The sequence below is a fragment of the Uloborus diversus genome, chromosome 3 (genome assembly GCF_026930045.1).
Source record: "Uloborus diversus isolate 005 chromosome 3, Udiv.v.3.1, whole genome shotgun sequence".
Lineage (NCBI taxonomy): Eukaryota > Metazoa > Arthropoda > Arachnida > Araneae > Uloboridae > Uloborus > Uloborus diversus.
In genome coordinates this window covers 158,081,849-158,093,987 of record NC_072733.1, presented here as the reverse complement: position 1 = coordinate 158,093,987, position 12,139 = coordinate 158,081,849, and the positions used below count along the sequence as shown (strand labels likewise).

General features: G+C 31.1%; 1 long non-coding RNA gene across 1 annotated transcript; it reads right to left on the bottom strand.

Moving 5' to 3' along the window:
• Positions 1-255: 255 nt before the first annotated feature.
• LOC129218036 (uncharacterized) lies at positions 256-8,253 on the bottom strand. Its single transcript, XR_008580279.1, has 3 exons — positions 8,161-8,253; positions 4,166-4,218; positions 256-369 (listed from the first exon to the last, which is right to left on the bottom strand). It is a non-coding gene; the product is annotated as an uncharacterized LOC129218036 (long non-coding RNA).
• Between the last annotated feature and the right edge of the window lie 3,886 nt (positions 8,254-12,139).

The window sequence follows — 12,139 nt, the reverse complement described above, 5'->3', positions numbered from 1 at the left end:
ATTGATACAGTAGACTTCTCCAGAAATGTTAATTTTTGCTATTATTTTAATAAAATATACTTGTTAAATTGTACAATTCAAACTAAATTATATGGAGGATAAATTACTAGTAAATTATTTTTTGGATTTTTTTTTTCTATGATATAAATATATGGCACAAGCATCAATTAAATAAACTTTTACTCTACGGAGACTGTTCAGTTTTGTGGTAACCCTATCCTCAGCAAACACAAAATAAATTTAAAAAGACAGTTATAATAAATCAATACAGACTGTTTATTAACAATAATTACAAACAAATTGTCCAACAGTATTTACAGAATATTATAATACATCAATTCTTCACACTTTTCTTCATTTCTTTGTGTCCTAAAATAAAAAAAAAAGCATTGTAGAAAAATTATAAGTTTTACTTTCATTAAGGAATTCTGCTAAAAGTAGTCTTAAAGACAGGCATAAACTATAGTTCCCCAGTTATGAACCCTACTTGCATTAAAGGGGCTACTTGAAAACCACCAATTGCTAATGTTAACTTAAAGAGAAATATATTTTTAATGTTATATTTGCATTTATTTTCAAATCTTTTTTCAATGGAGAGTTTTTGTTACCACACAATTTCTGTTTTTTCTTCTATTAAAAATGATGAAGAATCTTTGCTGGTAAGTTTTATTACTTTTGGAGACGTTTTCACTTTTGAAACATGTTTTAAAAGAAAAATTAAGCCTTGTATTCTCAAAACTATTTAATGCAAAAATAATCGCCAGCACTGAAATGCAAACTAGACCCGTTAAAACAGTATGGTCCTGTGGCATTAACATAAGCGATCATTTTTACAAGATCAGGAACTGATTTACAGATCCCTAAACTCTGGGCGCAAAGCAGATTAAGCCTTCTAATAGAATGAACAAGTCTCGGCTAATATGAATAGTTTAAAATCCCAGTACCAAAATATAATTTTTCAGATGATAGCATATATAAACAGTGCGAAGTTTCTTTTAGAAGTACATCATATGAAGCAGTGAGAAGCGAAGGGATGTAAGTGGACATATGCAAGTTTTGAATAAAATGACTTTAAAGATAACATCCTAAGTGGACTAACATTGATTTTTTTTAAAGTCATGCTGTACAGCAGCACCTTCCAGGGTTAGGGTTGCCAACCTTGGAGAAACAATTTGATAAGCATCTGTAGCAGGGTTGGCAAGATTTTGGACACAACAGTAAAAAGCACGGTTTTTACCGTCCTGTCCAAAACTACATTTTTTGAGAAACTATTTTGTGAGAAAATATCAAAAACAGAACAAAATGCATCAAAGTTATGTTTTATATTGAATATTCATTCAATGGTGAACATTCAAGTATAAAAATATACGTAACTGAATGATACAGCTAATTCTAATCTAGTTACATAGAAGTTGAATTCATCATTAAACATTCCAAATTGTACGCATTTTTTTTTTTTTTTTTGTTTCATAATAGTAACCAAACTTTTTGGCATTTATGCACGTGTGCAAAAGAAAGTGTTCAAAATATAGTTTAATAATTGACTGAAATGCAATAAATAGTTACAGAATGTATATTATATTAAAATATGAATTTTAAAAAAAATGCACATGTTTTAAAATTTTAGTGAATGTATTTAATCAATTTATTATTCTTTATACTATCTATCGTAACAATCTATCTTAAAAAAAATTTAAAATATCATGTAAAACTTGAACGCAAAAACCATTAAAAAAATATTCTTTTTTTTTTCCCACCAAAAAATTACATTTAATAACATTTTTCTGAGTTATAAATGGAACTGAAACTAGTTGTCTTGGTAGTGCAGTGAATTTCTTTTCGTAACTCTACCAACTGTTACTGAGGAAGTTTTTGCATAATAGAGTTATGGGCAATTTGTTTAAGTAAAATATTTATTAATGAACCTTTCAGAGAAAATACAAATACTCATTAATTAAAACTTATTATTATTTATGCATGATTAATATTGCAGTAAATATGAGTTGATTTGATTACACTTTTAGCTTTAGCATACTTTGACAGATTAGTGTATTTTTGGACGGTAAAAAACGCCTGTTCTGTCCGAAACCAGTTTTAGACAGTCCAAAACTCAACCCTGATCTGTGGTGAATTTGAGGAGCAGCTCGGTATTTTGCATAAAATTGAACAAAAAACTAACTTTAAATCTCAAAAACTTATCTAAAATTATTATTGAGTTAGAATAATCATTTTAAACACTAGCATAAAAATAATTATTTTTTACTTAATAAGACAGTTTTAAGCACTATGTCATGCCTCATGCTTTTGAACGCTCGACTGTGAAATGCGGAGCAAAATAACTTTTTTTGCAGAGCTACGGAGTTTTGCAATCTCACTGCCTCATATGGAAGTTCAAAATTTAATTCACCTAAAGTATGAAAATAATAATAAAAATTAAGTTTAACATTGATGGAATTGTTGGTGAACATGATGAAAATTATGTATGAAAGAACCTAACCAAGCACCAAGTACCTAACAAAACACCTAAGAGAATAACTAAAAGTAGGTACAGTAAAACCTGTGAAGTTGACCACCCTTGTAAGTTTACCACCTGTCTTAAGTTGACTGCTTTTTTCACGCACGGAATTAGCCCTTATCATATAAATCAAACTCTGTAAGTTGACCATTAAAGTAATGCACCGCAGGTGGTCAACTTACACAGGTTTCACTGTATCAGCAAACTTAAAAAAAAAATTACTAATAATAAAGCTGAAAGTTCATCTGTCTGTCAGGATCTCTGCATAGCGCCTAGACCGTTCGGCCGGTTTTCATGATATTTGGCAAAGTTAGTTTGTAGCATGGGGATGTGCACCTCGAAGCGATTTTTCAAAAAATTCGAAGTGGTTCTTTTTCTATTCCAATTTTTAGAACAAAATTTTCGTAAGATGAACGAGTAAATTACGAAATTATCATAACGTGGAACCATAACATGGGCACAAGCCAATTGGCGAGATACAAAATTATCATAACGTGGAACCGTAACATGAGTACAAGTCAACTGGCGAGAAAATTCACCATACATTATTTGTAAATATACAGGCGAACCAAAAGATCTTTTAATTTTTCTATTACGGGCAAAGCCGTGCGGGTACCACTAGTACTGAATATTTCACGTTTGTTGAAAATCTTTGATTGAAAGAAGACATACTTTGTTTTAAGTAAAATTTAGAAATGATAGTTTAATAGCATAATCCAGCCTTCACATTCCCCATAAATTGGTGAGTTTTCCTCAAAGCAAAAATCCTGACTTGTCAACACCTACTTGTAGCATTCCCCACACAAATTGTAGGATTTATTACTTCCAAACAAGCTTAGGTTTGTAAACATGACGGAAATACAATACCGGTTTAAACTAAAAAACTCCAATCGTTCAAATTTGCTTGCGAACAAAAGCTTACTGAAAAAATATACAAATTAAAAACTTGCAATAGCTGTCATAAATCCTGCTGAAATTTTAAATGGGTAATTGATTGGTCTAAACTTGGCAGGAAGTAAAATGAAATGACAAGTTTAAAATCAGATTTTCAATGCATACTCAAAAATTGTGTTTTCCCCCCTTTTCTTTAAAAATTCAAGCTAGCATATATATTTGATATAGCCGAAATGCATTAATTTAGCTTACATGCTAAATGCGATGTATATATAAGATTTTCAAAAAGAGCTAACCTCATATACAAGTGCATGATATTCTTTTTTAATGTTATTTTCACAATTATTTACTATCTAGTCAGTCCAATTAACTTAAAAGTATTTATAATTAAAGCACTTATTTTTAAAAAAAATCATTTTTACCTCTATGTGTTTTTTGCCAAACATTAAATACATTTAAGTATTATCTATGCACACCTATTTGACTCCTAAAAGTAAATTGAAAATGAATATTTACCTTGAAAGCAAATAAGAGGGGAAGTAATTATTCTGCTGCTGAATGCTTTATATAAAGCCCTTCAATAAAACTTGGGAAATATGACAGGTTGCGGTTACTAAGATATGGTAAACATTTTTGACTAGAGGTGCAAGAGTTTACACTGCGAAAGATTGTTACTAGTCAAAAACCTGACAACCCAGCTTTAAAAAATCCTATTTATGAAGTTTATTAATAAAAATGTTGTACTCAAAAACTCACATTATTTCTTGATGCCAGCTGCCATATATCCTTATACACCCTTTGACAAGCAGCTACAAAAAAAAAATATAAGAATAAACAATAGGACATGCTATATTTGCTAATACATTTAACCATAGCTCAAAGTAAAGTCAACAAACAAGAATACTATTTTGAAATTGTCAACTAAAATTATTTTATGGAAATATAACTAATTTTAAAATTGGAGACAAATATTATTAATGGAGCTAATATTTTATATAATAAAAACAAGTTATTGCTAGAAGCTAAACTAAGTTACAGTTAAGCTATATATTCAATTTAATTTGAATTCCGAAATAAAGCCATATATTAAACATATGAAATCATCTGGCAATCCACAGGCAAAAAAGAAATTATTCAAGCAAACTTTGTTTCGATAAAGGTAAAAAAATCCTACAATAATTATCAGAATAATCATTCTGCACAGGTATATTTCAAGCCTCGTGTTAAACACAAAAGTTATGTTTTTCCTTTTTTCTTTGGTATAAGAGATTTCAAGGAAATGCTTTTAAATTTTAAATCATTTCTCTAAAACAGCTTCTCAAAATAGTTAACAATAATCAGTGCAAATCTAAATCATGCTGTGCAACAAACATGTCTAGAAAGATGGCATGAAATTTACAGAGCTCATAGAACATTTTCAGTGTCGAAAAGTAGGATATTTTCGAAAAAAGGAGGAAAAAGTAGAATTAATACTTGATTACAAAAGCAAGAACAAAATCAAAACAATTAAAAAGTGAACACATAAGTATGTCATTATATGTGCACTGCATTTTCCTTGAAGTTTTGCCACAAGAAAACTACATACATTTATAAAAATTAGAATGCCCCGAAAGGAGGCATTAGTCAAAATCCCATATCAGCAAATTTTAGCTGATGATTTGGAAAATCTGGAGATAAAATTGCAAGTTTTTAAATATCCAAATATTCCTTTTCATCGGTTGTAGGAGGGAAAAGGGACACATGGGAATAATTTTTTACATTTCTTTTTCAAAAAAATATTATCAATTTCGCAATACCAAAATATCTCCAAGATTCAATAGGTAGCCTTTTCTTTGTGTCATAAACTTTTTAAAAAATGTCTTTAATTGCTTACATGTGCCCTTTTTGGGGAGAACATATAAACAGGCCTGGGACACATATGAACATGATTAAAAAATGCAGGACATGCATCATACTTTAAAGAACAAAATAACGATTTGCAATAATGAAGTTTGATTAAGCAATTTAAAATATGTTTTCACAAGTAAAAGAAAACGGTGAAATTACATAAAACAGCTGCTCAAAGGAAGAAGTTTCGACCTGAGAAACATAAATCTCATTGTTGCAAATATTTGTCCAAGAGATAGAGTACTGGGACTGCTATTGTTTGAGATGTTTTCAAGATTAATGTTATGTAAAACATGCCATGTTCACAAGTCTCTCCCCCCCCCCCCCAAGTGTGAATAACCATATTTCACCAGTCGGTAAAATTTGAAGTTCCTGTCAGAAAACAGAGGGTCCCTGATAACAATAATGGCAGTATTTTACTTTGTGCAAAATTTATACTGAATGAAATATACACCAATATTTTGAAAATTGGGATTGAAGACTGGTAAAGAAAACACATTCATTTGAAATGCTTATAATCAATATTTCACAAAAGATCATACATTTAATTTCATGTAAAATATTCTTTCAATGAGAAGAACAAATAGTATATTCGTAGTTATTCTGTCAAGAAGTTTTTACAAAAAAAAAGGTACGATTGATCCAGGGTGCAAGGCAGCCGTGAGTTAAGGCAAGCCACTTGTCGGTTTTATCGCCGGGCCCCGTCCCCCCATTTAGCTTGTTAAATTTGTCTACTGCAATTCCAAGCCGGGCCCCTTCAAAGGACGGGTCGCCAGTTTCCGACTAAGCTGACATGGCCTCTCGTCGGCACTACCAGGGTGGTAAAATGGATAAATTTACCAGGTATTCTGGTAAAGACCAAAGAGGAATACAATTCGCAATGAATTAACAAAATTATGAATTTTATTTAATATATAGATTGAAGCAAAACTAACGCTTTAGTGATACACTGAATATCCAGTTCGTATTCAGTACACTGCCTATTCAGCAGACAAACCGAATATTCAAAATACAAAAGTCTTAAAAGTTCTGGGTTGTGCTCTATTTGAGGTGCTTAATGTTTTTAGCTACATTTTTAGTTAGAATGAAATGGTTTTCATTAACATCTGAAAATTGAAATATTTTGCTATGTTGTAATCCGAGGAGGCATGAGCCCCAACTACATCTGATTTTCGAGACTCAATGGTACCTTAAATAAGTTTAACAAGAGTAAAAGTTAAAGTAGAACTTTAACAAATTTAAATATTCAATAATAGGTCAGGGCTACAAAATTCTTAAAAATTTTAACATGCCTTGCTGGGCATGTTTGTTAAAAAAAAAAAAAACATATCGGAATGCCCAGTTTTTTTTTTAATTTTATACTAATAAAAATATTTGAATTTGTCGTATAGTATTAATCAGACAAAAAATTACACCTGATTCAAGAACTGTTTCATTATAAAACATAAAATACAAGTCAAAATAAATAGTAGGGGAATGTGGGGCAAAGCGAAATGGTTAAGATGACTGAGCTTTTTCAAAATGAAGAAATAGGAAATTTGTTTTGAAAATTGCAATATATAAAGAAATAACATTACACATAAAAAATAAAACTTGCGTTAAAACATTATTTTTTATTATTGGCAGTAAAATTTAGCCTTCAAGAAAAAGTATAAAGTTTTTCCCGTTTTTGTTTTTTTCATGGGACAAAGTTAAAAATGAAATATTTTCTATTTGATTGTGAGAAATTTTTTCGAACAAAATAATGATCAAATAAATAATAATTCACTAAATGTAAAGATAATGAAACAATAAACTAATAAATAAATTAATTTATTAATTGATAAGAAAATAAATGCGTGAAAATAGAGAGTGAATGCATAAGAAAATAAGTGAACGAGTGAATTAATAAGTGAATTATTTAATTAAGGAAAAATTAGTTAATTGATGAATACGTAAGTGATTTGGTAAATGACTGAATAAGTAAACGAAATGAATTATTTCACTTTGCCCCACATGCACTTGACTAATTGTGAAAAATATTAAAAATAAAAATGAGCTGAATATTAATTAAATAAATACTGCACAGAATATTCGGAGTTCCCAATTAATATTTCAAATGTTAATTACAAGAACCTTATGATTTAATAACACCAAAAATAATTTTCGACTTACAATAAAACATTACAGTTTGAGTATCAATTTTGGAAAATTGCTTGTATTATCATATGCTTTGATTTTCAGAGGTATTTTTTTCTTGACTGATGTAGTATATCACCACAGTACAAAAAAATTCAAACTGTTACTTTGTAACATTATCACATTCCACTTAATTTTAATGTAAGAGAACATTCTCAGACGGTCAAGTGTTAAGTTATCAGTTTAGCAAAATTGCAGATAAACAAAATTTCCCATTAACTATACTTATTGGTTTGCTTTTGTTTTAGGAATGATTTTCATTTTATTTGCATGAGGTAATTTACTTTTAATTTAAAGAAAGGATTCAATATGGCAACATAACGTAAAAAAAAAAAAAAAAAAAAAAAAAAGAGTCCTAACGTATATTTGAGATCGAGTTTGAAACTTTATTTTGGCCTTCTAAGACATCGACAGTCAATCAAATTAAAACATGCGGTTTGATAAAATCTGTCAAATAAAAATTGCTACCAACTGCATTTAAGCCATCCTGTATGCATATATTCAAAATTATTCATAAACATCAAGTTTAAAAAGCTTAACATTGAGCTTGAAACATGTGCTACGCTACAAAGAAATGCTTTGACGTGAATCGTGATAGTAAAAAAATATAAACACCAGTGCATTCTTCTGAATTACAATTTAAAGAAAATAGCATTTGAATAAATATTAAACTGCCAAATAAATACCTTTTCTCTGCTGTTCCAACGTCAGCTTACTTCGTCAATCCATCATGGCTCCCTGCTTCGCTTGCTTCTCCGTGTTTGGCGCCGAACCGTAGACTATGTACTACCGCGCATGCGCTGGGTGTCCAGATTGAAATAAGTGTTCATCAAACAAGCGTTTGCAAGAGTAGTTTACGCTGGTGCCGCCCAACTTGCTGAAAGTCTGCCGCTAACCAGTCACGTCAAGTTTGACACAACAAGATAATATCAAGAAAAAATCAAACTTGCCGCAAGTGAGCATGCTATCTGGGCAATCTGTTCCTAATTCTAACAAACAAAATTTCCCAAGGAAGTTAAAATAGGTGTTTAGATTTTTAAATTTTTCATATTGACGCAAAATATTTTTTTTTTACTGAATAAAATTTTGCCAGTTGTAAAATTTTGTATTCAAAATGTAGTTTCTGACTGTCTTACTCTAAACTAAAATTTTCACATTCATTCGAACATTTATTTCCAAGCTATAGCGATTTATTTGACGTATGACCACTTTACCCCATTGACTACTTTCCCCCACCAGACCCTAACTTTTGAAGCAAATTTATTGAAACTTAGTGATGACCTTTGTCCCATTCAATATCATTCTGCCTGTTTTTAAAAAAAATATCAGACATTTAAGCATCATCATATTTGTTTCACTGCATTTTTACTTTACGAAAATTTATATGATGAAGACAAATATGAATAGTTTTTTTAAGTGTACACTTATATTTTTTCCATTACGAGTAAGTGCTTCAATGAGGCTGTGGCATTCATAAACTAGACGTTTTGCTAATGCTCATTTCAAAATATTATCATGTTTGAGATTAAATAGTGCTATTCTCTTCATATAACGAGGTAATGAAAATTTTCATTGAAGTCATGGAAAAGTCATGGAATTTTTTCATACAAATAGAGTATGAACCCTGTAGAGCAGATAGTTTTTCAATCTGATTCCTTTTTGCTGTCATTTTTTTCATTCGAAGAGCTAGAAGAGTGATTTGAAATCTGAAGTAAATTGGCAAGTTTTCAATCTTTGTTAATATCTCAGAGTCAAATAAAGCTCCGAATAAATGTTACTTTCCTCTTTCCTAGTAGAAATTTGTTTATAGAATGTGGAAATATTTATTTTTTTAGTGTATGTTTATAACTTACGGAGTTATTGAGTCCCAAACTGGATGCCATGAACTCTGAAAATTTAGGCTTAGCGTTAGCATCAACTTATAATTTCAATAACAAAGCAACAAACAGTTTTTAAATTTCCATACTTTGCATTCCCTCATATATATGTATGATTTACCAAAATAAAAATTTTCATTGAAATCTGTGACATGTCAGCCACAGCTGATTTGCTCATTTCGGATGGAATGACCCAATTCCAAATGTATTTCAGGCTTACTAACTTTGATTCGCAGAAAATTCTGAGTATCGATTGTGAACATGTTCAGCTTTGAGAGGAGTAATAATTGAACAGGGGTAAAAACAGCGTTCATAATACTGGGTGTTCATATTATAGAGTGTTCAGAGTAAAGAGAGGTCAGCCTATGTTAAGTCTAAGGAGTCTCACCGGGACCATCTATTGAGTGTCTTGAAACGTCCTATAGAAGTGAATTTTGTCCTGAAATTTCTGCAAATTTTTCTTTTTGTTTCCTGCTTTTTGCCTTCCAAGCATTTCAACATTCAATTGTTTTGTTACTGTTTATTTTTACTACTTGCATGTTAAAAATTCATTTAACTTTTTCTTTTTTCCCCTATTGCCTGTGTGTAGAGTTTTTCTTTTCTTCTTTTTTGTTTATGTGTATTTATTTTCTAGATTTGCTAAACAAATGAAAAAAAAAGGGAAGGACCAGCTCTAAAGTATGCCTGTACTACTGAGAATGAAATATTTACCTTTTTTGCAGTAAATAAATACGGTAACCTTTCTTTCTTATGATCTTCGAAAAAAATAGTTTAAGTTGACTCTTTTAATTGTATTGTTTGTAATCATATGGAGTCACAAAAGCAAATGTAAAAATAGCTTGAAAAAGAATATTTTTAGTATATCTCATTTTATAGATATTGGTATATTGTTTTGTAGAAAGTATAGGCAAGGATTAATTTGCATGGGCACTTATCTCCTGCACTTCTTTTCAACATTATTACACACATAAGATGAAGTTCAGGTTATTTACCTGTGAAAATAAGTTCTGGAAATCATAATGCTCCTGTAATCCTTTCAATAGAAATTCTGCCCTGGGTATAGGATCCCAAATTTGTAAGCCTTGGGATCAGACTTTAGAATTTAGTGTGTTTTGAATCACTATAAAAAAATTTAACATCACAGACCTTAAATCAATCAAACTGGGAAATACAACATGAGAAAGTTAAACTCAACAGAACCAAGCACTACTACTGGAGACTAATAGCACAAAACCCCAAACATAGTCTAAAAATAACAAGTAGCTGAAGCAAAAATCAGCAAACCTGATGGGAATGTCATGAATATCCCAAGCATAGGCGGATTTAGGACTAAGTTCCTGGGGGGGGGGGGGCGGCAGGATTTTTTTTTTTTGAGCAACATTTTTATTGCCCCCCCACTCCCATGCTTTTGTCTGTTTCCTGTGATGCATAAGTCCATGTTTTACTTTTTTGTGTGTCGTTTTCATTAATGTGTGTTTTCATGCTGTCCTTTTCGAATTGACGTTAAGAGATGGAGCTGGTATCAAGAGAGTGACTCAGGGCTCCCTTTTAAGTGGGAAATAGAATATCTCCAATATTAGGGGTCCGGGGAAATTTTGTAAAATGGATATAAAATTCTGCATATTAAAGCCTTATAAAGGTTAATTGGACAGACATAGAAATTGATAAGTATTATACAGTTGTACAGTATTGTTCAAACTTTAAGAAACAGTCATTTTAAGTTTGAAAGAAAAAATAAACTATAGATTACAACAACCTTTATTATCATTACAACAACCTTTTTTTAACATGTATAGCCTGGAGCAAAGGAAAGTCAGGGGACATGATTCAGTTATTTAAATGTATCAAAATGAAAGATGTAAATGGATTAAATTTTTGCGGGGAAAGCAGGACGAGGGGTCATTGTTTTAAGCTGTTTAAATCTCAGGCTAACTTGGAAAAAAGGAAAAACTACTACTTTAACAGGGTTGTGGGCACTTGGAATAGCTTATCGGAAGAGGCGGTAATGAGCAAGGGGGTGGATAGCTTTAAGAGGGCCATTGATCTTCATTGGGGACTAGTTAATTGACTCTGACCAGCCTAGCTGGGCCCGGAGCCTTTTGCTGGTTGTCACATTTGTATTTGTATTATAAGTAGTGCAGAAAACCAAAAGGAATAGAGGTAGTGTATCATTTTTCTCCCCTGGCTAATTAGATAAACAATATGGTGTGGAAGTAATTGGAGTCCACTTTGCTTAGGATTTTCAAAGACTTATCTAATTATTTTCAAGGACTCTAGAATAAATAAAATTATTTAACCCACTTCATTTGTACCTTCCAGTCTGATATTTTAGTACTTGAATGTAAATTTTTACAGTCCTGTTCTAACTTTGTAAGAAATAGTTATTTTAAATTTAAAAGAAAAAAGAAACCATAGATTTCTCATGATAACAACTTTTCTTCAGTTGCAAGTGGGGCAGAAAACGAAAAGAAATAGAAGTAATGTGTATTTTTCCCCGTGCTAAACAGACAGATAATATGCAGAAGAAGTAAGATAAAAGCAATCAATACAAATACAAAAGTGACGACCAGCAACAGGCTCTGGGCCCAGCTAGACTGGTCCTAGTCAATTTACAATCCCCAGTGAAGATCAATGGCCCTCTTAAAACTATCTATTCCCTTGCTCATTACCACCTCTTCCGGTAAACTGTTCCAAGGTTCCACTACCCTGCTAAAATAATTTTTCGTAACATCCATGTTAGCCTGAGATTTAAATAGCTTAAAACAATGACCCCTTGTCCTGTTTTCAG